Source organism: Anser brachyrhynchus, assembly GCF_964034855.1.
Source record: "Anser brachyrhynchus genome assembly, chromosome: 5".
NCBI classification, from domain to species: domain Eukaryota; kingdom Metazoa; phylum Chordata; class Aves; order Anseriformes; family Anatidae; genus Anser; species Anser brachyrhynchus.
The window spans coordinates 12,000,070-12,027,506 of NC_137699.1; the positions used below are offsets into that span (position 1 = coordinate 12,000,070).

The window sequence follows — 27,437 nt, forward strand, 5'->3', positions numbered from 1 at the left end:
GTGTGTTAGCACGGTTGTCCAGTGATGACTAAAGGCACCGCAAACAAGAAAGACGGCGAGAAACCAAACATTTCCTGCCCTCTGATGTTCGATTTACTCGATGGTGAGATTTAGGACAGGGGCCCGTAAGCATTTCAAGCATAATGCCAAATAATAAAGAGGTAATTGAGAAATCAAAGGTCAAACGGAACAAGCTGAGCCTTCTGATATCGGGACGGTTATTTCAGCTGCTTTTGTTACTACGGTCATTCAGTTTGGTCGTTTATTTTCAACAAATATTGGATTCTTTTACTTTCTGGTTTCTGATCTTTCAAGCAGATTGTAAACACAACTTTGAAGGCTTAGAAATGTCCTATGAGATCATCCCTTAACATCGGGCTCCCAAAATCTTGGCTTTTGTTCAGGAAAACAGAAAATGTTGAAATTAGTCAGAAATATTACAAGTACTGGAACATGGATTACTGAGCCTGCAAACTCTGCTTAAGTTAATTTTTCCTCTAACTTGTCCTTTCAACAAAGTTTCATTTGGTCTTTGAACTTCCTTGTTCTGAAGGCAATGTCTGATTTCCCACGTGTGACTGCTTTCGGGTCGGTCTGCATCAGCACAACAGCACTTTCAGCAGCGTACTGAGTGTCTTAAAGAAACAGCCAACGTCTTCCTTTGACTTAAAGTTTTCTCTTGATTCTGTCAGTTAACCATCAGAAGTAATTAAGATCTGTAAATTAATATGGATCATACTTAGCACTTCTGCAGGCTGCCAGGTACATTTGAAACCCTCATGTTCCCCTCCCACACAAATGCTTATGTAAAAAACAAACAAAAAAAAGGTGGTAACTTGGTAACTGCTGGGCAGATTTGCATTACTGTTTTCATACTGTAGTATTTTCAACAGTTTGAGGTTACTTCAAACAAACAAACCTCACATTTAGCTGAAAAGGTTTGTCAAACATTAGTGGTTGTCCTCCTGAAGCATATATACTCTTATATAGCTTTACACTCAGACAGGCCTCTATATTTGCAGGTAATTGCAGAGTACGATTCAGTATTCCAGAAAGATTAACTTTGAACCTACTACTAAACTTTTTTTTTTTTTAATCTTTATTTACATCATGTTCTTTGCTCTTTGTGCTCTCCTTCCACCCTTATGCCTGTGACTGACAAAGGCTCGCTTGGAACTATGAAAAGAAAGTTACCCAGCAGTTTATAGATTGCAAACAATTGTTTATTTTTTTTCCAATCTCCTCATGACCAAAGCTGCATAAATCCTCATTACATTGTTCCATGAAAGGCTGTGCAACATCACAGTTTGTAAACAACTGAGCAAATAGTCTATTAATAGTGGGAATATTTCCTCTGTAGTTTGGACACTGTGCCACCGATGATTCAATGTCAATAAGATTAGTAAAGTGCTACATTCTGCTTTCTAGATCGATAACAAGTTGCACAAACATACACATTAACAGTGATGACAGCAGATTTATTTGGCCAGAATAGTAAATATTGGGTTGTACACTCATTCGTCATAGCATCTTGGTGACAAATACAAAGATTGTCTAACACTCTGGTCTTAGAATTGTTTAGTTTTAGCTATAACTACAAGTTTTAGGTTGATGGTGCAACTGACTCTCTCAAACTACTGTCACAGTGTCTTAAGTTTTACTATTTTGTACTGTTTTTCTGTGGCTTGGGTCATGCCCTCTTTTATCTTGTGCCTTTCCTCATCAAGAATGAGCATTCTTGGGAAGCAGCCTGCAAGAAGCATTATCATACTCGGGCTGGACTTCACATCAAATGGCACTCACATTTGCTAACTGCAAGCTCGTATTTTGGATCTGACAATGCTTTGCAGACTACTTTCTATCATGTAGCTTTCAGTAGCTAGTAGTTAATTGCATGCCTGACCATTATTCATGCAACTGTCCAAAGCAGTAGGGAGATCCTGGCATTTTTCATTCAAATCCAATAGATGAAAGATCTCAGCGCAGTCAGGAAGAGCCTGGTAGTCCAAACTATTTCCTCCAGTACACTTTTGCACACACACATCACAGTGGCCCGCGGACTGATCCATCATCTTAGCTGAGTGCATGCGCAGCCTTGCTTTGCATCTGTGTCAGCTCTTGGCTGCTTTGTTGATCTAAACCAGAGGCATTCTTCATGCTGCCCACAGGCAAGAGGCGATGTATTGTCTGCCTACACAAGCTTCAAATTGTTGAAGACAATCTCTGTTTTCCCTTGGACTAGATCCCATCTGAAACAATGGAGCAAGATCTCTCATTTGTTTACAGCTGAGATGTAAACATGCTATGTAGAGCACAGATCTGAAACTCAGCCAAATCAAGGACAGTAACACTTCGGTTCCTTATATGACAACTCAAGACATCAATTCAAGTTTGCAAAAATTTGAGCTTTTTTGCTCATAAAAATTAAATGCAAAATAAAATGAGCTTCTTTCCATAGATATACAGAAGGTGGTTAAGTCAGAGAACTGGTTGACACAGCTCAAGGTGTAGCAGGAAAAAAAAACACCAAGGTTCTGTTTTCACACACCTCGAAGTATCTCAATGAGGTATGACACCCATTGCGTGTGACGCACACACATAGTCTCAGGAAAAAGGAGTCCAACCCCAGGCCAAGGGTAAATCGCTGTTAGATTGGAAGCCCTGAGCAGGTTTTTAAGAGGGCATGACACATAGTTACAGCAAATTTGGACAGACAGGGCCACGCGTAGCATTTGAAGTTGGCAAGGACTTTGCATAGGGTAAGGCTTGGATACGGTGTTAAAAATTTGAAAGTTTCCATGTCCCTTACACACACTTTACAATCATTCATACTGACTCAACCTGTGCCATTCTTCTGTACAACCTTCCAAATTATGGCAGTGATCTTACTGTGGGATGAAAAATGACTGGACAGTACTTGCAAAAGTAAATTCTAAGCTTGTAAAAATGGAAGTCAGATTTTTTGCTGATAGACTGCCTCAGCAAAAACTTAGTATATGACTTAGGCATCCAGCTAGACCTCCAACAAGAGGGCTCGCTTCACGTGAGCAGAGTTCACTGCAGTTGGGCAAGCCAGATTGTTCAGGAATGCATGTGTCATTTATCATCTGTAGAAACGGTTCCCATCTCGCTTTAAAATGCTTTCTTGCCCTGATATTTTAATAGCTAGAATAATAACAGATCTGAGTTAAAATGCAACACCGCTTCTAAATCCAGTGAGCAAGAGGGAGCTGAATATACTTCAAATATTACACCAACAAAAATACAGTAACCTTTTTTTCAAAGCTCAAAGTCCTGCAAATAAGATAAACCATGTGTCCAGTCAAATATTTGTTATGGAGAACTTCATTCCACCCCCAAACTTCAGTGTAATTCAGCACACAGACTTTCGGTAAATACGAAAGCAACCCCAAACTTGACTCCAAGCTCGATCACATGTCTGGAAATTTGACACCGATCTCAACTGTTTTGAAAGCCGTTTACTGAAAACATCTGGGCTCCACTTGTGCTGTAAGATATCCTATAAATGGAATTCCAATTGATTGCAAAATCCTCCTGTAGCTCCTTGGGTAAAACACTGCTTAAATTCTTCAGTCGTTTCTTTCAGGTGCCCAGTTTTCTGGGGAAACCCAGGTTTTAGGCGACGGGATTCACTGAGTACTTCCAATTCAGTATGCAAACGCTGGTCAGACAGAACTGCTAATTCCTGGAAACACAGTCCTAGGGCAGAAAAACAAAGGGTGTTGGAAGTTACTCTAGTAAATTTGCTTAGGAGACTGCAAACTGTTCTGCTATGGAAAAAAAATGTCACAACGACAAAATAATCTGTAACAGTCTGTACTATAGGACTTTGTAGGCAAATAACATAACATATATTTCGGACAGACAAACATTTTCTAAGTACTAACAGCTTTTTTTTCTCTCTGTGAAACATTTCTGCACATAGACAGTTTAAACTAAATGCCCCAGGAGATTACAGTTCTCTAATTTGTTCAGAATATACTTTTAATTAATCTTTTATTCTTTGGCATGTGTTTGCTTAAAAAGGAAATTAAAAAAAAAAAAAAGTGCTTAGAGGCATGAGAATGAGGAAGAACAATGTTAATAACACAATAGTTCTGTCTGTTCAGCGCAGCCAGAAGCAGTATTTGGTGAATTTACTGACATGTACCAGTCCCATTTAACCTAATTTGAAGACTGACTCCACCACCTGTGAGTCAAAAGCTCTAGATTTTATTCCAATGACAGCCTGAGCACTAGGTGGGCATAGAGAGATTTGCCCGGTTGCAAAATCCAGAATTAGTTTAACGTTAACAGTCTTCCACAGTTAACACAGGCCACAACATTTGCTATACTGGCATTATCCTCTTCTAGTGTGATCAACTTCTCTCCCCTTTCAGATTTACAAAATCTTTAAAAACTGTTCTACTTAGTAACTTTTAGCATTTGAGTAAAAAGTTGGGAAAAAAAAATGACTTGTAAATAAAACCACCCTGCTAAAGTCAACAAACATTGGAAAATTTCTCAATAGACCAAAAATCATCAACTCCCTATCACAAATTCCCCTGCAAACCACTTTGAAGTATTCAAGTCTTCACGAATGATCAGGCAGCTCTCATTCTGAGTAGGATGCACAGGCCGTGTCCTTTATCAAAGGTCAGATTTCATTTGGGAATCCATCACAGAGAGAAACTTTAAAGCATATACCTGCCAGCTGAGGCTATCGTTATTTTTGTGAGGATGCCCAACAGCGTGTTTTGGGCACACAGCTGGAACTGGCATGCTTGCAGCACGATGTCTGGCCCCACATGCGACACTGGGATCCCACATGCTCCCAACACACAGTGCATTATAGGCTTTTCATACAGAAATAAGCTGTGGCACTGCACGTGGTCAGCGGGACACAGAGACCAGTGGGGGAAGTGAGACATCAGTGCAGCAGATCTGAGGTGGAGCCATGTAGCTCTCCAAAAGCTTCCCTATCCCATGGCTATGCCCCCAAAACCAGGCTATCCACCTGCCCATGCATGCTCGTATTGGTAGTTACATTTCATCCCTGAGATGCCGTTTTGGCAGTCTGCGTAGCATCAAGTTTGAACAGACATGATATAGCATTAAGCCTAAAGTGCTCTTTGCTTTTATATGTAGCCACCCAAAAAGGGGCAGGCAGGCAAATGCGTTCGAGCATGATGAGAAGAAACAAGCTTTTACAGGGAACTGGCCATTAAACACCAGCTTAAAGAACATGCACCGGCCCGATAAAACATCAGCTCTACCACAAAAACAAGCACCAGCCCACATCAAGATCTCTCGGGCAGGGCATGCTGATAGGGGAGGACACTTCTGGACTGCTGTTCTTGAGCAGGTCTCTCCAGGACTTCATTTCATGTATTTTTTCTTAGGAATTGAAGAGATTAGGTCTTACTGGCTTAGAAGACCTGGAGGAATTTTCTTTACTGAAGTGAAGCAAAGGTTGGCAAGGTCAAGTGGAAAGTAGAGGCAATTTTCTGGGTCTGGGGGCAAAGATGGTTCCTTCTCTGCTGCTATAACAGGACACTGAAAACATCAATGCCACTTATGCAACTGAGATGCAGCCACAATTCCACAGGCTCCACCTGCACACCCACTTGCCCACTTCTCCCGCTGGCTGTAATTTACTCCTAAGCCATGCCCAGCCTCTCACCATCAGGATAAAAATATTTAAAAGCAGTTCAGAAGGATGAAGGGGGACCTGCTCCTGCATGTACTATCCGTGGAGCAGTCAGCCAGTATTGCAGTGCAGTGCATTTGTGCCTGTACAGTTGCCTCTGAATGAGCTGGACACAACACCAGCAGCTACTGGAGGGGAAGCTGCTTTCCCTGTGTCATAACCGCTTTTGCCCCACTTGCTGAACAAACTGGGCAAAAGGAGAGCCAAGGGCTTAGAAACTGCTTCACCCTTTTCAAACAGTCCAGCACAGCATTTGCGAGGAAAAAAATAAATAAAAAATCAGTGAAACTGGGCAGAGGGAGAAATAAAATGGGGAAAAGACATCAGCAGCCTCTATTGGGGTGAGACACAACGTGGTATCAATACATAGGATTGGATACGAGGACCATGCATAAGTCTTCTTCTTAAATTCAGCAAATGGTATCTGTGGGCATGGTCCAGTGTTTCAGCAACCGATAAAATGCTTTCAGAACAGGCCACCCTGCCCTTGCAGTCAGCTACACGGAAAGGCATCTACAGGAGCATGTGTTGCTATAGAAAAGAGTATATAAACTCCTTCGCAATCACATCTGTCTATTCCAAGCCATAGCACTTGCTGTGTTGAGAGTTTCTTTGAAAAAACAGACTAGGAAGAATCATTAAACCTAGGTAGACCACTAGACTCTCAAACCTTGGCTTATGTTGTCTTGTTGCTGGAAAGAGACCCCAGCCAAAATCTTTACTACCAGTCTCACGAGGTAGCAAAAACTGTCAGTCTGCAAGGCTCTCAGACTTCTCCAGGGTAGTAGCCATCTTCATTTCAGGTTTAAGAAGGCTGGTGGAACGCTCCACCTGACCTAACGAATCTGTCCCTCAGTCACTCTGTTATGAGTAGGTCTGCTCGGTCATGCATAGCCACACTGCCCCATTGTCTAAATTAGCTGTGATGACCAAGACCGAAACCAGTCAAATCAGGAACTTCCCAGTCAGACAAGAAAACAGATTTCCATTCCTCACTTATTTAGCACAAGCTGGACTCCTTGCCTTTTGTTTGATGGACTTGTTTGCTTCTGAAAGGCATCCTGAAGGGTCATAACCCACAGGACAGCAGTAGGCTGAGCATAAAGGCATTCACACAAGGTAAGGCTGTCAATAAGGAGAGACTGCATTTCTCACACGTACATCACACACCTGCCCTGTCCCATTATTTTCCTCTTTTCTCTGTCCCCAGCCACTCTGCTTACCCCACACTAGCTTCAATGTTCATCAGGGCATCTATGAGCCAGTTCAGCTCATGAACTTAGTAGAAAACAGAAGAGGAAACGTGAACCTTTTTTGTCTAATTTCCAGGGTTGGATTGCCTGATGGACAGATCTAGCAAGCTCCACAGTCAGAAGCAGCGTGACATGACAGCAGCTCAAGCACTCAGTTTATGTCTCCATGCTGAGGGGGATAAGGGGTGCTGGCCAAGCTCAACAGCAGTGGGAAGCCAGAAGTCCAGGAGATATGGAAGTGAATTGCTTCCAATGCCACTGCCAGATCTTGAGAGCTAGAATACACCCCCAGGACAGTGGAGAGCGATTCCCCCCTAAAAGCTTAGATCCCGTCATGATCCCACCGTAACACCTCTGCAAATGAACTGAAAGTTTCACTCTGTGTGTGTGTGTGTGCAGGCAAAAAAGTGGGGAAAAGCAACAACAAAATGGGAGGCAATCCCAACCTTGCTCTACAAGTCAGTCCATGCAGGTATGATACTTTCTGATGGCAGGAGGGCACTGAGCGCTTTGTGGCAGCAGGGTTAGGATCTTCAGTGTGGCAGGGAATGGAGATAAGACAGCGAGGAGACAGCTCACAGACAGGCATTCGTCAGGGACTCATGCTGGAATGGCAAAGGCTGAACACTTCAGGAACAAAACAAGGGGACTGAAGATATTCCCACGTGGCAGCTCCTTTCTGCCCTACAGGGACCTTTTTTAGAGGTGACCATTGCAAATATTCATGTGCTGTGCACGTTCTTCCACCATGACCAGAGCTCGCTTACCCATTCATGCCACAAAACAGCCTTTCCCAATGCCATTTCCCTTGTATAATGACAGAATACATATCTTTCCGTGGGTCTAAGTGGATTTCTTGGGCAGCTCCTCCTTGCCCATTGAACACCTAAGATTTAGCCAAGATTCCAGGAGATTAAGCTGTGAAGATGTTAAATCAGGCACAAAACAGAAGTGACTGCAATCAGTTCTCTTACAAAGCATTTCTCCAGTCAGGAGGTGCAGATTGAGCAACAGGCTGACATCAGCTAAAAAAACAGGGTGGTGGCAGGAGCGGCTCAGATGCTAAACCATGCGGATGTTACTTAGGTCATCGTGCATTTCTCCGATCGAGAAGAAAAATAAGCCAGAATTGCAGCATTGTTACTTAATCCAGGAAACTCTGGCAGTAAACTCAGCTGTAGGAACTAGCTCAGCATGACCACACAAAAAAGCCACCAGTCTTTTACTGGAATTCGTAAGTGCCTGCATCCCTGGCCAGAGTGAAGCTTAACTAGCAGTGAATACTATCTGACGTAGGCAATTCCTACTGCTTTCCCTGCCCCTAATACCGTTGCTATAGCAGAGGCTCCCTTGGGAAGACTGCTGTACTGAGTCCAGATCCTTGCCCAGCACACCAGCCCTTTGCTCACTCATTATCTCAAGTGCCTCATTTTCAAAAGGAAGGGTCACACAGATTTGCCATCAAACCTTGTTCTAATTTAACTCCCGCTCCAGTATCACATGCCTCACTGATCAGTCAATTCAGACCCACAGACAAGGAACAGGCTGTCTTGTTGCCCTGTTAAAAACAATTTTGTATTTAAGAAACCTAATGAGCCAGTTGTATTTAAGAAACCTAATGAACCAGAACCATCTGTATATACTTCGCTAGCAATTTTGACTGGTCTAAAAAGAAGACAAGTAACATTTGCTGATCCTACTGTTGAGCCATAGAGTGGCATTAAGGCAGAGCATGAGTCCCGGCAAAATATCTCCACCATTTCTCAGCCTTCTTTATTTGCCCAGAAGCTCACTCGTTAAAAAAATAAATAAATGTTTACAGTGCAGGTCCTCTTTGGTTTCTTCATCTTTTCATATTAATAGAGGAGAAAGGAATAGTTCCTAAACTACTTCAACCTAAACTGGCCTTCAGTCACATCACAGTAACACACCACACAGAGACCTACAAAAACACACCTGAAAAGCCAGGACTAAAGCTGTAAATTCAGGGGACTGAAAAGGAGGAAGAAAGGGGACTGAGGATTGATCTGTTTCTACAGCCACATTCAGCTTAACAAACACCACTCTACAGAAAGGCTGAGGAACTAGAAGAAAAAGTGACACAGCTTTTACTTTAGATCAACTGGAAAACTTCTTTTTGCACCAAGTCCATGAGAAGTGCTTTCTTCTGGAAAGAACTGGTAGGAATATTTCTACTGCTCACCCCATATCACCTCCAACGTAGGACTTTTCATATCAGACAGACCTCTTTTTATCTCAGTCAATTTCTGTTTTCCTCCTAGGTGGGAATATCGAGATTGAGCAACAGCACCTACGAAAGCAACCAGACCCTAAGGGCTAGGAAGTGGGAAGCAGACAGAGGCTCTTCTTCACCAGCATGTGACCTTTATTCATTTTCCTGCTTGAGAAAGAATTAACATTTCATTTTTAGGCAAAATGTTTTGCCTGACGTCTGCAATAACCAAACTAAGAAAGTCACTATTCATTTACTAAGAGCAAATTTTAAAAAGCATTTCCTTTTACCTTTGAAAACTAGTGAGGTTTCCTTACTTTATACCGCAGGTCAGAGGATATATGAAAGCTTACAGCACTTATCTTTAATTTCAGAGTTCAGTTGTCTTGCAAAGAATCCTTTCTAGTACAGCTGTTCCTAGGATGATTTCAGAAACTTTCTATCATTCCCACTTGCTTACACCACCAGGATTACAATCAACAGCTAGCACACTGAGAAATTTGTCAGGAATCCCAGCGCCCCTCATCCTCACATTTCCACCCCTTGCCCTCAAAACACAGAGATTTAAGAGAGTTTGGGAGAGGGAGGGAAGGACAACAAAATGCTGACGACTGCCAGCGGTGCCCTCCAGTATCATTACCGTTTGCATTGCTAACACACCTGCCTAATCCTGTCATCGTAAAGCAAGAATTTTTCTATAAGTGCTTTCCACTTTGTTGGACTTCATATACATTAGCTCTGCTTCCTCAGGCTGTACTGCTGTGTCATAACTTATCTGACTCTTTCCCATAGCAGAACCAATCTCAGTGACACTTGCAATTCATCTAACTGCCTAAGGCTACCTGTAACGTCAGGGCATTTCCCCACTCCCAAACCTATCCAGCCTGTGACCTACGGCTTTCCCAGCTCAGCATGGCCTCAAATTGCCAAGTGCTGCAAGCTAGCACTTTCCACCTGCCAGCAGGGTCACAGAATCATAAAATCATTAAGGCTGGAAAACCCTCTAAGATCATCTGGTCCAACAATCCCCATACCACCAATATCCCCCACTAAACCTTGTCCCCAAGCACCACGTCCAAACTTTCCTTGAACTCCCCCAGGGACAGTGACTCCACCACCTCCCTGGGCAACTCGTCCCAATGCCTGACTGCTCCTTCTGAGAGGAAATTTCTCCTAATTTCCAACCTGAACCTCCCCTGGTACAACTCAAGGCCATTCAAGTCACCGTGCAACCACTTCGCCATCAGAACCAGGCCATGTAAGTGCTCGTGTCTCCACCTGAGCACCGCAGTGGAAGAAGAAAACGTGGGTGAGAGCCAGCCTGAGGAAGGAGGAAATACGCATTTTTGTGCTGTGCTGGTGCCAAACACATTTGTTCCTGAAGTCAGAGAGAGAGGACTGAGGGGACCACAGGCGTAGCCAGCTCCTGGGCTGAGTTCTCCAAGTTCTTGAGGAGAGGGCCTCAGCGCCTCACTCAGGGCTGCCCTGTGCTGAGCGAGGGGGCTGTGGCCCACACATCGCAGCTACTGTGTATGCTTTTCACTAGTGTACCTGTGCAAGTGTCAGGCAGGATTTAATAAGGTCCAGATGGAGTGTTTGCATAGGTACTACTGTGGCAGGACACAGAGGAGACTGCTGGCCAGGCAGGCCTTGGCCTCTGCCTCCTCCCTGGAACAGATGGGCGCTGCTGGCAAGCTGCCGTCATCCACCAAACCGAACACCAAAATGCTGTTGACAACAGTTCACCGATGACTGGCAGACTAATTCCCTGTTTTCTTTCTGTTTGAGTGTAATTCTTTCTGTGCTGGTATTTTTCCTCTCTTCCACTAACTGATTGTGAACTACAAGTTACTAGCAACCCCAGACTGAAAAGTCTAGCTCCGCCTGTAGTTGTACCATAGCTTTCTATAGACCTTCTCACAGCTCTTTCTGTAAATTAGCTTTCTTTGCAATTCGGGCCAGGCTTACACAGCTCGGCTGTGTTGTAGTTGGACTTTGGACTCCTGACACAGAGGGAAGCTGAAAACTGGGGAAAGGATGAAAGGAGGAGGGTTATAGAGAGTCATTTACAATCTCTAGGAGGAAGGTAGTGCACTTGACTTACCTTCTTCATGGAAACATAACAGTCAGAATATTCTATTTCTCTGAAGTTGCAAGCCTAAGAAAGGTACTTTACTTAAGTAAAGATCTTAAGAAAGATGAGGTAAAGATCATGGCCAGACCTGTCAGGCTGCTGGGGCCCATCCCAGTTCCTGGGCACCTGGGGTCTCTGCGCAGGCTGGGGGACGTGGCTGTTGCTTTCCCCTTTGCAGGTTCAACCAACAAAAAAGCTTAGTACATACCCCAAAGACATACAGACACAGAGAGAGTTGCTCCACACTTGCCTCACTCACACCAGTCCCTCCCAGGAGCTGATTTGGACACACACAGCTCCCACACCGTGTCTGGGAGTAGAAGACCCCCACGTGCTCCACTAGCTGATGCTGGGACCCCACTCGCTCCAGTAGCTGGCACCACAGGCTGGGGGCTCTTACACCCCTAGTCTGACTCCAGTAGTTGGCACCCAGTTCACTCACAGAAGCTGGCATGCATCCTTTAGCATGCATACACAGGGGAGAGAATGTGAAAACACAGATAGTTAAGAAAAAACAATCAGAAAATGTAATATAAAAAAGATAGAACAGCCTATGATAATCAAGCACAGGGTTCAGCCAGTGCAAGAGCACTGGCCAGCCTCATTTGACATGTGACTGGCACTTTTATACCCTTTTTTACCTATGCCCTGTCTTGTTCCTCTTGTTCCCCCTTCCACCTGCACATTTCTCGTGGTTTTGCAGAGCTCTGCAGTTTCCTGCACCCCTCCCAGTCTAATCCCTGCCCCTGTTCACAGTCTTACCAGTTGCAAAGTCCAGGTTGATCTTCTTGGACGTGGCGCCTGATGTTTGATAGCCATCAAATTAGCGTGACTAGGTTTGTTTCTTCTTGTTTCCATTTTTGCTTTGTCGGGTCTGCATCCCAGCATTTTGCTTATGGTTCCCCTGTCTTTTCGTCTTGTCATCCCAGTTCAGAAGTCCTCCATTGGATAACCCAGCTGGAATAAACATTCCCACATTGTCACATGCCCTCATTGATTACTGTGACTGATCAGACTTGATTCCCATCACTTCATCCCTTTCTTATTCATTGTAGGATTGGAAAAGGCCCTTTACCAGATACCTTTTAAGAAGCAGACACTCTCCTTCTACATATACGTACATCCAGCCTTTGTGGCTATGAACTGCTCCCTCCCTTCCCTGTTTACCATTATCAGCAGGCTTGCTGAGGAGCCTTCTGTCTCTTTGTGTTGGTCAGTGATGATGGTGATGCTGAACAGCCCCAGCGTTGTTCTTTGAGTGATGCCACCCATAATTCACTCCCCCTGGACTCCAAGGTGTTGACTACTGCACTTTTACCTTCACCTTTACCTTGCCTACCTGACAGGGGGGCAGCTGCCATGCCCCTCCTCTTCTTGGGCCTTTCTCTAATTTGGTCTGAATGATTCAGTGCTGCCACAGAGGCACCACCACTGCTTCTGCCAAGCCTGAAGGGCTGCTGGTGTCAGCGTCTGATTCTTAATCAGTCATATCCTCTCTACTACCACTCTGCAAGAACAGGTTGCCAAGGGCCAAAGCAAATACAGGAGCATTTCTTGGGCTTACAAGGGATGGGATTAAGAAATCCATCACTTGGCTGCAGATTAGAGTGACAAGGGATGTACAAGGACAAATAGGAGGGCTTCTGAAGATAGCAGCAAGCATAAAACCAGCAAAAAAGTGTTCGGTGCTGAAATGATATGAAATGCTGTGCAGCCAAAGCAGAACCTACTTCACCCATGATGTACTATTATACTCGGCAGGATATAATTACTATTGGCTTGTCCTGAAAGCAGACACCAGTATGGTACAACGCTGCACCTTGACATTGGAGTATTTGTTATGTAAGATCGTATCACTGCTGATTGCATAACTGTTGGGAGGAATGGGTTAAAAGATTGGCGAGGAGGATGGTATCAGAAGGGAAGACCGTGGAGGATTGTAAATACACCCAAGTGACCTTGCAGGTGGGAATGAGTAAAGTCTGGCAAGTAGTAATGTAGAAAAGTACATAAATTGTACCTGCTGCTGTTTGTGCTCTCTGTGTTTGGCAAGTAGCACATCTGTGTCGAGGTAACAGGTGTTTGGTAGATGTGGAGGTGCCCCCTTGGACACATGAGCTCCTGGCCTTGGTACAGAGAAGATAAAAGCAGCACAGCGAGGATCACAGTATGCTAGTAAAAACAGAGCCCTTGGTAAACAAGCGTAAAGAGCAGGCGGTGAGCTTCTGGCAGGAGCTGAGCTTGGCAGTGCCTGCGTCCCCACTGGTGTGCCTCTGCCCAGGTGCTGCTTTGGGGATCCCCAAGCTGGCGAGGTAACGAGCAGAAATCTACTCTTAGCATTTTAGCTGTGGGGCTGGGGTTGTTCCCGCTGCCTGTGCCAACTCACACAAAACAAAACATCAATAATGTGAGCTGAAAAAACATGACTTTCTGGTGCATTTTGAGATAGAGTGCCTTTATGGACATTGAGGAGAGAGAGATCTTTCCAGGGTGATTCATCTGACCTGGGTATATATTTTATGGTAAGGTGAATATATATTTTATGATAGTGAATCACCTCCAAATTTGACTATTTTTTCCCTATGAATACAAAAATGACCTGGGAAGCTAGTTTAGATGTAGATATTCCTAACAAGTCATCTATGTTTAGTCAAGTGGATCCTATCACTTGTATTTTTTCTATATATTGTACCAGAAACACATTGTATCTTTCTTCAGCATTGAAGAAAATAAGTGAGAAAACACTCAACAACGTCTCCGTTTTTCTCCTTAGCGCTCCCTTCACCTCTTTTTCCTCAGGGCCTAAACCAAGGGGGTGCAGCAGGGGAAAGACAACAATATAAAATGTAGAGATCATTTTGTCTGTGTCCAGAGACTACCTGGAGTCGGGCAGCAAATATGGGAAGAGGAAGGAGCTGTAGAATAACCCAGCAGCAGCCAGAGGGCAGGTGCAGGTGGATTAAACCTTGTGCCTGCAGTCTGCCACGTGGATCCAGAGGATGGTGCCAAGGATGCAGGTACCGATCAGAAATGGTGACCAGAAAGGCTCTGGTTTGTATAAAGCCACAGAAGGCGAAGAGGAGGACCTTGCTGACACGTGTTGTAGCAGGGGAGCTCCAGGGGTGGGAGAATGTCACATAAGAAATGGTTAATAGCGTTGGAGCCACAGAATGGCAGGCTGGATGTGAAAAACGTGTACTAGTGAGGTCAGGCCCCTGCTGAGACAAGACCTGGTTACCATGGAGGGCCCTCTGATACATGGCGACAGCATAGGGAAGAGATCATTTCTCTGAGATCATCCTCATCTCTAAACCTGTTCTTGAAGCATTTGAAACCAGTTCAACCTGATGTTGTCTTTATCCCTGATAAGGACGTAGCCTATCTACCATCAAAAGCTACAAACAGGAGCTTAGACGTAAAAGCTTCAATTAGACTGCACAAAATCCCACATAATAAAAAATTATAACACCATAGCTGTGCAGCTGTCCCAATCCCTGCCTGTACTTGCTTTACAAAAGACCTTTTTGGCCCCTAAGAAGATGGCCAAAGTCTAAACGATAGCTGTGCTTGAAACTAGAAAAATATTGCATGATTGCAAAAGAACATCATACCAAGCAATTCAGCCAGAAGATCATAATGGGAGTAGACAAGTAACTGAAGCTTAACGTAGAATGCATTATTCTGCATTAATGTATTTAGGAAATATGTTATTCATATTATTCAGCTGGTTTTACTTGCTACATGTATGCATATATGTGCACATACATATACGTGTGGAAACACATTTATAACGTCTCATAAATTTCCCAGAGAGCTCAGCTCACAACACCTCCTTTCTGTCAAGAAGAATCACGTTGCATGGTTTTGTTTTGGTTTTTTTTTGGTCTAGTTTTAGATGGCAGATTACAACAGTCATACTAACCATGATATTCTGTTTTGAAATAAAAAGAATATGAGCGTTGGAGAGGAGGATGTCCAGAGATGAGGGCAAACCAACAACAGCAGCAAAAAGAAATAGCACAAGATTTAGTAATAGGTTAGTGTTCAGGCTCAAGTTAGGTTACCTTTTGGGTTTGGGTTAGGTTTAAGGTTAGTATTAGTTAAGGTTTGTTTCAGTTAGCAATAAAGTTTATCTTTAGGTCTGGGGAGAGGGTTAAAATTAGGGTGTTGCTAGAGCTGGGGCACTGTTTATGGATAAGGGTTATTCTTAGAATTTATGATTTGGGTTAGGTTTAGTGTTAGTGTTACTGCTACAGAACACATTTAGATTAGGGGTGAGGTCAAGGTTATAGATTAAGTTAAGGTAAGGCTTCAGTTTATGGCTTAGGTTGTGATTGTCTGATTGTCTTAAGGTTAGATTTCATGGTTCTGTTTCAGTTTAGTGTTTGGGTTCCAAGTTCTGGTTCTGTCTCAAGTTAGAATTAGGGTTCAAGTTGTGGTTATAGGGTTTAGTGTTAGTGTTCACGGAAACAGGCTAAGATTAGAGCTTAGGGTTTATGGTTGTTAGTGTTAGGGTTAAGTTTTAGGACTACATTTAAGGTTTGGCTTTAGGTTTACAGTTAAAGGTATGGGTTAGGGCTGGATTTAGGGATTGTTCAAGATAAGGTTTTGTTTAGGGTTATGGTTAGGGATTCAGGTAAGGGTTAGTGGAGAGGGTTGGTTTATGATGAAGTCAGAGAGAGAGAGAATGCACAGTCTTTTTCTGAGCGGGGTTATGGAAGGACTGTCAAAGGATGTTGAGGGCTACCAAAATTTTTCCATTGTGAGAATTATTTCATGGGAGCTCTAAACTGGGTGGGTGTTGGACCTTGGTACTCTCTAGGGTCAGTGTTTGCTTTAGGGGAGTGCTTTAAGTTTACAGTCAGGGTTCAGTTTCAGATCCAGATTAGTGCTCGTGTTTGGCTTCTGGAACAGTCTCAGATTATTGATTAGGGTTTAAGTTTGTGTTATAATTAAAAACAGGAATAGTAGACAGGGTCAGGCTTGGTATATACAGGTTAGGGATTCAGGGTAGATCTACAGTGAGGTTTCAGTTGACAGATAGGATTAGGGTTAGGCTAAGGAGGGTCAAGGTACAGCATAGGGTTTTGCATTAAGGTTATTCTTAGGACTGAGTTTTAACCATAAGGTTAGAGTTAGTGTTTAAGGCTTGAGGCTTATGTTTGCTGGTCAGGTTCAGTGTTAGGGTATGGGGAGTTTGTTAGGGTTAGATTTATGGTTTGTGGTAAGCATCCTTACACAGAAAAGAACTGCTGCCAGAGAGGAAGCTGGGGATTGCACAAGAGGCTGGGAGAGAACAGAACCAGGATGGATGAGCAAAGGGAGCAAAGGGATATTCCACACCCTGTGACGCCCTTCTCAGCAATAACAGCCAGAGTAACGAAGGAGGAAGGGCAAAGAGTGATCACGTTCATCTTCCCAAGAAACCCTTACACACAATGAGAGTGTGGAGAGTAAGAGAGCCACTCTGTGGTGCTTAGCTGCCTGCCACGGTTAAGCTACAGTGCTCACCACACTCCAGCTGATGCCCAGCAGGTTCCTGAGCAGCCCCTGCAGCCAGCTCCCTCGGGGAGGTGTTGGCTTTGCACAGCCAAATGCCAACGGCTTCATTCAGTAGCAAAAAGAAAGCTGCAAAAGAAGAGAGAAAGCAGGACAGTGAACTGCAGCTGGGTCTGTCTGGACTCTAGCCCAAGTTTTCTAGGAAGAGTTCCCATAATAGAAAGTCTGTTTTCAGAGCTTTGTAGCTGCAGACAAGCAATATGCTGACAGCAACGTCATACCTTGATTTCTTCTACTCACAAAAGATGTAGAAATAAACAGTATTTGGGGTACAAAAATGTACCAAATGTCTTCTCTGCCATACCGTAACATCTTACTGTGTAAGTACACGAACAAGCAAGGAACCTCGTATCACCAAGCCACGGAGCGGGGCCGCATCCTGGCTGGGGACCCTTCAGCACAGGGAGTTTGCAGGAGAATTGAGTCAGCGATGCTGCTGACTGCAGGGGGTTGGATGGGCATTGCCACCACGTCCAAGATGCAGGTCCTGGTCTCCACACAGAAAAACTACATTGGCAAAGCTGGTCCAGAAGTGGAGTGGCTGGGGGATGGAGATGTCCCAGGTGCATAAATCTCACCTGGGCTGAAAGCAAGGCAGGTGGGAAGCTGCTGAGGACAGAAGATGCGATCACTGACCAGAGATTTGCCTTTGTTTTTTTCCTCTTTCTTGTTAAACTGTCCCTTTATCTCAACCATGAATTCTCACAATTTTTTCATTTCTCTCCCCCACTCTCAGGGGGAGTGAGAGACCAGCTGTGTCGTGTTCAGCTGCCTGCTGGGTTAAACCACAAGACCACACCAGCAGGGAACAAGGCTGGGCCTTGTTCTGAAGCTCTGAATCCTTCCACTCCCTCCACAACCTCATCTTCTAGGGACAACAGTTTTCTTCGCATGGAAGACATAAATAGCATGGGCAGACTTTTCATGGGCACTATCTCACTGCCAGCACAAAGGTGGCCAGAGCGTACTGCCAGTATTACGAGTTGCAATTCATCCAGGGCTTCTCTGTGGTATTTCTTCCCTTTTTTTGTCTGCCTTGGGCCATGGTTTGTAAAAGGGAGCAGTTATTTGTCTCTCAGCTTCACCAGAACAAGCTCCTGGGGCTTTCTTTAGCTGCAAGGCACTATCCTACAGAAAGGAAACAGCAGGTGAAAGAATGGACAGGTATCACCTGAGATGTTAAGGCACGAGGTACGGTAAGCATAAAACACCTTATGGGCCACAAAGCAGCTCCATCCTGAAACTGCTGTGCTGTATTCGTGCCAGCAGAGAGCAGTGGCAGTACAGCAAAGCGTCCTGCCTGGTTCTGGCGATGTACCAGTTCATCGTATTCAATATCTTGGCTGATTTAACATTAATGTCTCCAAGTCACACGTGGAGGCTTAAGCAAGGTTTTTGGCTCTTCAGCATACTCAGGCACGACCATAAAATCAGCCTGCTCACAAAAGAGTTAGGAAGGTATCTTAGGATGTCTGTATGCAAGCCTCAACAGGTTCAATATCCTGGTTAGGGACAGGGATTTCTCCATTTTCTTGGACACCTCCAGGGACAGAGGCTGCACAGCTTTGCTTCCAGGCACCTCTTCCAGCATCTTACCATCCTCTGAGGGTAAAAAAACGCTTTTTCTGCATCATGACAAACCCACCCTTTTCAGTTTATGACCACATCCCTCACCTCATTGCTGCTTACCTCAGTAAGGCACCTGTTTTTGGCTTCTTGATAGTCTGTGTGTACCTTCACTGCTGCAGTGTTGCCAAGCTTCTTCTCACCAGCTGAGTGCCCCTGCACCAAACCTTCTTGGTGGTAACTGCTGAGCTTGCTCGAGGTGAGGGCGTGCAAGGCTGATTACAGCTATTACAGCCTATTGCAGGTCTGTGACACAGACAAGCTCCTGACAAATCCCATTTGCAAGCAGGCTCTAAGCTAATTAGAAATAATTAACCACTCTCCTTTAAGCCTAGTGACCTAGTCACCTACTGTGGTGACAGTATTTTCTAATGGCACTGAATTATTTCAGGGTAAGGTCTGAAATTAAGGTCTGAATGAGAAAAGCAAGGCTCAAGTGGTTAATCAAGCTCTGCCAGGCTTCCCAGCTGGTGATGATAGCCTCCACTGCAAAGGTGCTTGCAGCAGCATCTTCACCTACATTGGGTGACCCCTGAACCAGGGTTTTCAGGTCTTACTAAATAGCTGGCCTGTGGTCCTACTTGCCATCTCCAGGGCATGGGTTATCTTTTTTTTTTTATTTTAAACTCTGCACATTTTTTTCCCCATCTTTTAAATGCAGATTGTGTTTTGTGTCACATTTCAGCATCTGCAGGAACACTTTCTGCTGACTGCTTGAAAGTATCTTACCCGCATCCAGTTGGGTCAATCCTGCAGCAGGACCAGCACGCTCCCACCCAGGATATTAATTAACATGTCGAGGCATACAAATACTGCCTATGTGCTGACCTCAGCGCAGGAGATGGCCAGAGGAATGTCTGAGATGGTCCAAAATCCCAACCAGGAGACCTGCTACAACAGGTAGTGGCTTTGTGCAAAGCCAGGTAGAGGCTGAAGCCATGCAGCTCCTCTGATCCATCTTCCCTCAGTCCACACTCTCATCTCTACATCTCAGTCCCTCGACCACTCTGGAAACTGAAGACAAAGTGTCCTCAGTATGCACACAGACACAGCCTCTATGCACAACAATACCTTAATTTTAAGTATATCCAACCTGAATTTCACCCTTACACCTCAATTATCACTCAAATGCCATAGATCATGCCACAGACCAGGAACGAGCAAACTCCTTTTTACTTACCCTGTGTTTGCTAGATGTTTATTCTCTCATCCCATGGTCCCATTGGTGGTGTCACAGGAAAGAAAACCGATCCCTTCTCTATATGACAGATCTGGCAACATTAACTCAATGCCCACCAATGTTCAAATTATGGGAGCCATATCCCAAGTTGCAATGGCAAACTGGTGGGCATAGCAGAGAACAGTTTTTACACACCCAAATAAATGCATATAAAGAAAAGAGAAAACCTAGATACTCTTGTCCCCCATCTCTCTTTTCATACGTACAGTAAAATCAGAAGAAATATAGAAACTAGCAATTTGGCAGAAGGAAAAAGCAGTTTTCTCCTGGTGTAGCCCACCTGTAACTAGTTTCTCAGCTTTTGCAAGAGGCAGGTGGACATCTGTAGAATTGAAAACCTTTGCGTGGAAAAAAGTTGTTAACCTTGATAATAGTTATCCACTATTTCTCACAAATCTGTGAAAGATTTGGGTGGGGATACTTTGGAGGAAGCTAAAAAACAAAACAAAAAAAAAAACCACAGTGTTTCAAAGAATCAAAGTCAGCAGCAGAACTTGGCACTAAGGATGGACAGAGAGGGTACTAAACAGAGATATCTCAACCAGTTCAGAAAGACCTTTTTCATTTTCAATGTAGAAAAATGTGGAGCTATTTCATTTTGACACAAAACACCTGGCCCATTTTGTCTGCACTAGAAATTTAAACTTTGGTCTAAAATAATTAATTTTAAGTTGCAAGTGAAAGAAGTTTGGTTTGGATTCATAGAAATGCTCTAGAAATAGATCTTAGTGCAAGTCCCTGCTCAGCAAAGGTATTTGGAAGCAGTTTGGGGCCAAGCACTTTCTCTCACTGAGACAAGTCTTTTGCAGCTCTTCTCTTGCAGAGCCCCATGCGGTTCCTGCAAGAAGCACTTCCATTTGCACATGCTCTTCCTGAGCATCTGAAGTGGCCCTTACTCTGTACCAGGTGCACAGTAACCTGTCTGAAATACGTGTTTGTTTTTCCAAAGCTACTTGTGTTACTAGTTTTTCTTCTTCACTTGTGATTGAGGCTGTTAAAAAATAAAATCAGCAGCAACTGAGATCCCCATTAGCTCTAATTTTGAAACCTCACTGATCCTGCCTTTTTTTGTAGAAACCTGCTCCCTTTAACACCAGGATGAACTTGTTATTTCTGCAGCATTGTCCTAGTTTCGCCTGGGATCAAGTTAATTTTCTTCCTAGTAGCTGACGTGGTGCTGTTTTCAATTTAGGATGAGAACAGTGCTGATGACACACCGATGTTTCAGCTGCTGCTGGGGACTCCTTACACGAAGCCAAGGACTTTCCAGGTTCTCACCCTGCCCTGCCAGCGAGGAGGCTGGGGGTGCACAAGCAGCTGGGAGGGGACACGACCAGGACAGCTGACCCCAAACTGGCCAAAGGAATATCGCACATCATATGCTGCCATTCAGAGCAATAAAACGGGGGCAAGTTGGCTCGGGGGCTGCTGTTGATTAGGGACAGGCTGGGTATCAGTTGGTGGTGAGCAATTGCATTGTGCATCACTTGTTTTGTTCCTTATTTTGTGGTTAGTTTTTTTTTTTTCCTTTTCTTCTTTTTTTTTTTTTCCTCCTTCTTATTAAACTGTCCTTTTATCTCAACCATGAATTCTCATGCTTTTTTGATTCTCTCCCCCGCTCTCAGGGAGAGTGAGAGACCAGCTGTGTCGTGTTCAGCTGCCTGCTGGGTTAAACCACAAGACCACACCAGCAGGGAACAAAGCTGGGCCCAGCTCTGAATCCTTCCACTCCCTCCACGACCTCATCTTCTAGGGACAACAGTTTTCTTCGCATGGAAGACATAAATAGCACGGGCAGACTTTTCATGGGCACTATCTCACTGCCAGCACAAAGGTGGCCAGAGCGCACTGCCAGTATTACAAGTTAAAATTCATCCAGGGTTTCTTTTCTGTTCCTTTTTTCCTCTTTGTTCTGCATCATTTGTTTTTGTTTGTTTTCCTTTTCTCTTTCTTATTAAGCTATACTTATCTCAAGCCACAATTTCTCACGCTTTTTCTTATTTCAGTTCTCTTCCCCCATCCCACTCAGGCATGCAGGGAGTGAGTCAATGGCCCTGTGGTGTTTAGTGGCCTAACAGGATAAACCACAGAAGACATCTCATACACGAGGTACACTTCATGTGATTTTTTTTTTTTTTGGCTAAGAATCATGAATTTGTATTTATGTGAATCCTGCAATCTAGTCCAGATCTCACCTGTCTTGACAAAGAGTCATTTCTATTGATCCTAACCCTTCTTAGCTCATTCAGCAAAGTCAAATAGCAACAGGTATGTGAGAACATAATGGATGAATCACTTAGGAACCCATATATCTTAGGGTTTTATTTTTTCTCAAAGTGTTTCAACTAAGAGCTGTAGCCAGTTTAATCCTTCTCTGGTTGTGGGGTCACCTAAAAGCCCCCCGCTTGGATGACAAAAGATCTCTAAAGCCATTTGTAACCGCCTGCTTTAAAGAAACACTCGAGACAGTTTTAAGTAGTCCCTTGATGATCATGAAATAGTAAAAATTGCAGGAGAATGCCCCAGAATGACAAGAGCTGATTAAAGTAAAATAAATAAGCAAAATGAAATGTTTCAAGAACTAAAATTAATTGCAAATTGCTTCATTTGCTTTAAAGGATTATCTTCACTTGCTTTCTTTGTAAGCCTCCAGGCTTTCTGTGCAAAACTTGAGTATAACTTTTCACAATAAATTAAAATAGAGAATTTATTTTCACTTACAGTGACAGGGCTCCCTGAATCAATGCCATGGGAAACGAGTTCCAAGAACTGCAGGCCTCATTATCGCCGTGGGTACTACGACAGCCACTCCCTGATATGGGCACTGAGCAGCGCTCACCTTATCCATCAAGCAGCATCTCCTCTCTCTGCTGGCGTCTGAGGGCTAAGAATAGCACCACCTGAGGGCTATCTTCACGTCTTCGGTTTCCCCTTCTGCATTTCTGGCAGAAGGCTTCTCCTGGCCATTTCCCAGGCTTTATTCTAGGCTTCCTCGCCATGCTGTTTTTCACCATCCTCACTCTCTTACAACGCACCTTGTTACAAGCCAAACACCAAAAGGCAGAGGGGCAGGTGAAAGATTCAGATGTAGAGCCAAGAGAGAGAGAAAAAAAATGAGTAGCAGATTCATTTGGAAAACGCAACTTTTAAAAAAAAAAAAAGGGAGCTCAGTTTAAGGGATGTCGTCATGTTGAGAAGAACATTTCCTGATTCAACAGAAGAAAAGCGGGCTGTGGTCCAGAGCAACCCAGATTTCTCTGCTTCTGTCCGCTGAGCCCAGCACATGCGGCACCATCCTTTTGCCAGGCATTTCAGGCTTGTTTTGGCCTCATGCGGGCAAAATGAAAACATCTTTCTTGCTCACTCTTCATTCTGTAAGTCACATGCTAAGCTTCCATGAGTCTTTTGTGCCATGCCCTGGTAGTCACCATATCTGGCACATTTCAGTCCAAATAAAGAAGAAAATTTTTGAGAAATCAATAGAAAAAAATAAAATGGCAAGCCAGTCTTCATTTTCCATTAAAAACAGCATCTGTTACTGTGTTTGGTGTTGCAATATATTGGCCCATTAACCAGGTCCTCTGTGAGCATCTGCTCATAGTAAAAGATCTTGGCAACTTGTAGCTACAAAAGGTCTAGTTTGCAGGCTGCACAAAGCTTTGGGATCAGAAAAAAAAATAGTAAAAGCTTGTGGGTTGAGATAAAGACAGTTTAACAGGGCAGAAAAGAAAGAGAAGTCATAATAATAACAGTAGTAATAATAAAAATATGTACAAAGCAAGGGATGCACAATGCAATTGCTCGCCATCCACTGACTGATGCCCAGCCTGTCCCCGAGCAGCAAACCCCAGCCACCCCATATTAATTGCTCAGTGGAATTGCTTAATATGGTATGGAAGATCCCTGTGGCCACTTGGGGTCAGCTGTCCTGGTTCTGTCCCCTCCCAGCTCCTTGTGCGCCCCCAGCCTGCTCGCTGGCAGTAGAGCACGGGAAGCCAAAAAGTCCTTGGCTTAGTGTAAGCACTGCTCTGCAACAACTAAAATATCAGTGTGTTATCAACATTATTCTCATCCTAAATCCAAAACACAGCACCATACCAGCTACTAGGAGGAAAATTAACTCCGTCCTAGCCAAAACTAGTACAATGTAAAATGTCCGTACAGGTAGAGGACATAAGTTGCTCTTCCCTTGTCCACTGATGTGTCACTCCAGGATAGAAGGCCAATAATTCAGTCAGGCTTACTTTGGCTGTAGTGAGGTCACGTTGGCTGTAATCTCCAAATCTGCTTGGTTTTGGAGTCCCAGGTCAGTCCGATCTTTAATATGGATCCATACAAACCTTTTGTTTCAAATAAACACGAGCATCCCCTGCAAAAATCTTTAAAAAAAAAAAAAAACAGGCATCAGCAGATTATAACAATTATTTTTCAAAAGTGGAAAAAAAAAAACAACTCCCAGTGATCAGAAGAAAAAAGAAAAGAGAAGCAAACATGGGGGAAGCCCTCCACCGTTCTGTCTTTGCAGGTAGGTCTTTCTAGCCAAGCTTTATAGCCCAGTAATTCAGCTGCCTTCTGGATTATAAATCCCCAGTCTGCTCCAGATCCCCAGAAAATGGTACTCTGTAAACATATATCCACGCCTCGCAGCAGTTTCTGCGGCACTGAGGGATTCCAGCTCCTTTCCAAGTCGGTGCCCACCCTGTCGCCACATGGCACTGCCAGGAGGAACCACCCCATCACCACTTTTAGCATCATCCAGGGAAAGAATGGGAGGGGAAGAGGTGCTAGAGGATTACTGCTCCTAAAATATTCACTATGTCCTTTAGCATCGGTAAAAGAGGAGTGAAATCATTAACATAATTAATAAGATTGCCATGATTAATTAGCTAGCCAATTAACTGCAGCAGTTGTGATAGCAACTGACAGTTGATGGTCCTTAACTAGTTAAGTATCATAATATTTAGAAGTTCCTCCCAGGAAAAAAAAAAAAAGAAAAAAATAATAAAAAAAAAGAAAATAAAAAAAAGAAATCCCAAAAGTCACAGCTAACAGAAACTAGCAGAGCTACAAGCAGCCAATAGAGGTGACGCCCACCAAGATTTGCTTGAGGTCACCCAACTCAACCCATGGACACGAATTTCAGCTACTTGAAAGCCATGTGGAGGGTGGCCAGTGCAGAAGTAGGCCCTTAATTCACCTCGTCATCCCAGGGTAAAACCTGAACATGCAGCAAAAGAGGAACAATGATTCGAGCCAGTCATCATTTCTGCAATTGGATTTTAACTGGGTTTCCAGCACAGATACAGCTGGCTTGGGGAACACCTCCTTTCTCCCAAGATGGCTTATTAGCCAACTAAAGAAAAACAAAGAAGCAAACAAAACAAACAAACAAACCCACTACTCTGATTTGGAACCTGCCACTAACTTCACAAGGATGTAGCCCATCCCACCAAGCCATGCCCAGACATTTGCACAGAGGGCTGTTTTGCACAGTGCCTGCAGTCCCAAGGGTAGGTTTGATGACCCAAGTCACCGCCTGACCTCTGTTCTAAAGCAAGATTCCCACAACGTCCAAGACTAGAAATAATCATGTTGCAGTTTAAGTACACTGTCCCCTGCTGTGACAGTGTTGTTAACAGTAAAAGAGCATCTGTATAGAAAATAAAGTACAGAGAAATTTGGCAGCCTCTATCAAGGAGCAGCAAGGACCAGCTGCTCCCCAAGGGACGGCAGGGGCAGGGATGGTCCCCAACCCAGGCTGGTGCTGTGCAGGACTTGGGCACCCTGGGCAGAGCTGGGGCTGGGAACGGGGGAGCTCTGTGGCTGCCCCAGCCAGTCACAGAGGGGCCAGGTGAGGCTGGCCAGAGAGGTTGTGGAGTTCCCCTCCTTGGAGATATTCCAGAGCCATCTGGACGTGGTCCTGGGCAACCAGCTCTAGCTGACCCTGACTGAGGGTCAGAACAGATGATGTCCAGATGTCCCTTCCCACCTCAACCATTCTGGAACTGTGCGATTCTATCCCATTCCTCGTCCCCAGCCCTGAACGTTTAAATTGTTCTGTTGCTTACAGAGTAGGGGAGGAGGGAATGGGAGGCAGACTGCTCTTCCCCCTCCTGCTGCATCGCCTGCAGCTCAGCTGATTGCCACCCTCCCTTGCTTCCCCTTCCCTTCTCTCCCCCAGGGAAGCACCCTGTCTAGGGCTCTGCCTCCCCTCCCATTGCCCACTGACCCCCTTCACCATTTGCTCATTCCCTGCAGAGATCAGGCAGGAGATATATTTTGGGGGTTTATACCCAAGCTGTGTGCACTAGCCAGATTTTGCCTTGCTCTGCCGTGTCTCAGCCACTACAGGATGAGATGTCCCCCAGAAGCAGAGATGGCACGGAGAAGCCCCCAGTCTCCGTTTTGGCTCTGCTCTCACATGGCAGAGGGACGAGGTGGCTCATCCACCCCGTGAGGCTGTTCTCCTCTTCCCGTCCCAGAGACCACAAGCATTGCCAGCCACAGCTGTCACTGTGAGGGTCACCATTCAGGCTTCAAAGTCGGACTTAAAACAGTCCAAGATGCAGACAGCCTCCAGGTTACTGTGGGAGCCTCCTGGGACTGCTGGCTCCTCCAGGGCCCCACGATGGGGCTGGGTGTCTCCACCAGCCTTCCCTCTCCCCTGCATCGTCAGTGGTGGTGTCCTACAAAAGGCACGCACACATGTCCACCTCTCCCCACCGCAGCTCTCACTTCAGCCTCGTTTTCTGCCAGACTTGTCCTGGAAAGAGGAACTTACCAGCAAAAATAGGGGAAATGAACCAGTCCATATGGAAAGAACCATGGCTATGTAAGCAGCTTTCGCAGTAGAAATGGATTTAACTGTTTATTACCCAAAACACGCAGCTGCTCCTCTGTATCTCTGAAAATGGTGCCCAGCCAGGCTCAGGCACCCCTGGGCAGGATAGGAGCAGCACCTCGGGTGACCGGACTGCTGCGGCCAGAGGCCACCAGCGGTTCTGCAGCCCCATGCAGGAGGTGCCCTTCTCAACCAGAAACACCAAGGGAAGGATCCGTCCCTCAGGGGAATTGAGTACAGGTGGCTGCAGAAGGCCTTGATGTGGATGGGGATGATGGAGAGGGCAACATTGAACCTGGTCACCATGGAGGGCCCCCCCCCAAAAAACACCAAGGCCTGTCCCAGGGGCTCGGGCAGCCGTCACGCCAGGAAACACAAGCAGCGTGCTGTTCCCCCAGTTCCTCCCGCTTCCTCCCCTGCATGGCCAGCAGCCTCGCCTCTCCCCCGCCATGGGGAAAAGCCCTGCAGCACAGCTCATGCGAGCAGGGCCGGATCTCACCCCACTGCATGAGCATGGCTGCGGTGCTGGGGCCAGGTCTCGTGTGTGGCACGAAGAGCCAGGGTCATTTGGGGTGGCCAGGCGCTGATCTGGAGAATCACTGAAGCATCAGTCAAGGGAGATTCACACAATGGCATTGCGTAGGTGCTGGTACAGTGCTGAAAAAGAGATTTTTCCTTGATCCATCTCCAGCAGAGCAGCTTTCACAGGGAGAGGGAACTTTCGCTTTAGGGAGGCAACAATCTCCAGGCACCTCTTTTCTGCCCCTCACTCTGTTTTCTCAGCTCCGCTCAGCCCTTTATCACGTTCACCAGCTCTCACTTCTCCTTTCCCCTTGTTAAT

The 27,437-nt window shown here is 44.9% G+C and overlaps 1 long non-coding RNA gene across 2 annotated transcripts; it reads right to left on the reverse strand.

Moving 5' to 3' along the window:
- Nucleotides 1–836: 836 nt before the first annotated feature.
- On the reverse strand, nucleotides 837–25,317 carry LOC308195545. Of its 2 annotated transcripts, XR_013951607.1 has the most exons (7): nucleotides 24,394–25,317; nucleotides 24,000–24,134; nucleotides 20,036–23,412; nucleotides 18,579–19,529; nucleotides 16,842–16,958; nucleotides 12,093–12,287; nucleotides 837–3,720 (listed from the first exon to the last, which is right to left on the reverse strand). It is a non-coding gene; the product is annotated as an uncharacterized lncRNA (long non-coding RNA). The 2 variants fall into 2 exon arrangements; XR_013951608.1 differs by lacking the exons at nucleotides 837–3,720; nucleotides 12,093–12,287; nucleotides 16,842–16,958 and adding an exon at nucleotides 18,047–18,491.
- Nucleotides 25,318–27,437: the final 2,120 nt, after the last annotated feature.